The sequence below is a fragment of the Brassica rapa genome, chromosome A08, assembly GCF_000309985.2.
Source record: "Brassica rapa cultivar Chiifu-401-42 chromosome A08, CAAS_Brap_v3.01, whole genome shotgun sequence".
Classification (NCBI taxonomy): Eukaryota; Viridiplantae; Streptophyta; class Magnoliopsida; order Brassicales; family Brassicaceae; genus Brassica; species Brassica rapa.
In genome coordinates this window covers 9,844,485-9,846,257 of record NC_024802.2, presented here as the reverse complement: position 1 = coordinate 9,846,257, position 1,773 = coordinate 9,844,485, and positions in this window count along the sequence as shown.

Here is a 1,773-nt window from a genome sequence, read left to right as displayed (position 1 = left end):
TTTGGAAGATGTGAGAAAAAAAGAGATACACGCATGACATGATCTGAGATTTCATATTGGACAATTTGGAAGCCATACGACATATATATAATAATTCTTAAAAGTTAGGGACCAGAGTGAATGTTTTATCCGGCTGTACCCAAAACCAACCATTGATACACTATATATACACAAATGATAACAAAGTGTCAGCTTCTTGGCATTACTTGTTGACCAAGACAACAAAGAAACTGAATATTGGGAGTGTATAATCTTGTGTGTAACAGAGGAAGCAAACTCTCAGTGAATGTTGCCAGTGATCAATGCCTCTAGTGCAGTCAGCAGTTGTCAAGTAGAGAGCTAGGCGATTCCTTTCTTTAGTTCAGAAATTCGTTTTCCATCCTAAGTTTTCTCTTTTTGTCTTCTTTTGCATATTTCGAGAAATTGTTCTCCTTATTCCTTTTGGAGGTCACCCTTCTTCTATAGTGGTTGAGAAATCGGCAATTTATGAGTATTAATTAGTAATGAATTACCATACCAATGTAGATATTTCACTACAAGAAAACATACGAATTTTTGACATAATTTCTGCCTGCAAAGTATCTTTCGGAATTTTTTTTATGAACCGTCTCCACCATGCTTAATATCCATGCACCACCATCTTCTGTCATTGTTCGCTGTAACCGCCATCGACACTGATTTTTTTTGGTAAGCTATTGTTTTCCTTGTTGCCGGGACCGTCCCGAATGACTAGATGGTGATTCGGTCAACTCGCTGGATCAGTGAGTCAACTCGCTGACTCTGACAACCGGTTGGGTTATTGTGGTTTGGTCTGGTCAAGCTAAACTGGCCGGTTCGATTGGATTTTGGTTAGGTTAGGCTAAACTGACTGATTCAATTGGATTTTGGTTTGGTTTGGCTAACCCGTTTGGTTCAATTCAATTGGGTTTGGTAAGGGTTTACCAATTTGGTTTGATCCGGTTTGACTAATTTTATTGGTTTGACTATTTGACCGTTGACCATTAACTTTTCCAATTGACTTTGACCAAAGCATGAATCCGGTTTTGTCGTTTGAAGACCGTTATGCTTAATTTTTTGTCTTGATTTCAGATTTGGAGTTCGTTTGAGCAACAAGAGTGCTTAGACCATCTTTATCCCATATACCCTATAAAGGTTTCTTATTTTTTTAACTTTTCTTTTTTTCTGATTTAAAAAAAAAAAAAAAAAAATTAAAATTCGAACCAATCGCGGGCCGCCACGTGTCGGTGGGGCCCGCGAACAGTTCAAAACACACACAGCAAACGTCTCTTATTCTGCCCACTTTGCATACGGTTTTTTCTAAAACATGGGCCCCCCACCCCTTTAGAGACGCAAAAAGTGATGCGATAATGGTGCTCTTAGACATCTATTTTCACATTCCTAAGGTGAGGGTTATTCTTGAATTTCTCGTTCACAGCCTATGATTTCGAATAAGTATATTTTATTTTAGCTAGGGTTCAACCCGCTCTATGGACGGAAAACAGATGAACAAATTAATTTATAAATACATTTTAAATATTTAATTTTTTCTTAGCTAAAAATAACATTAACTTTAACTATTTTCTCTTCACTGTTATTATTTTTATCATTCTGTTTAAAAATCATTTGTTTCACTATTAAAAATCAAGAAAATGTAAATGTGTTACCTTTTTCAATATTAGTTATACTTAAATTTGGATGATTGATCAAATAAATTAGCTAAAACTGTATTTGATTGGATTCAACATGAAAAATGTGGATCATTTTCTTTTATAT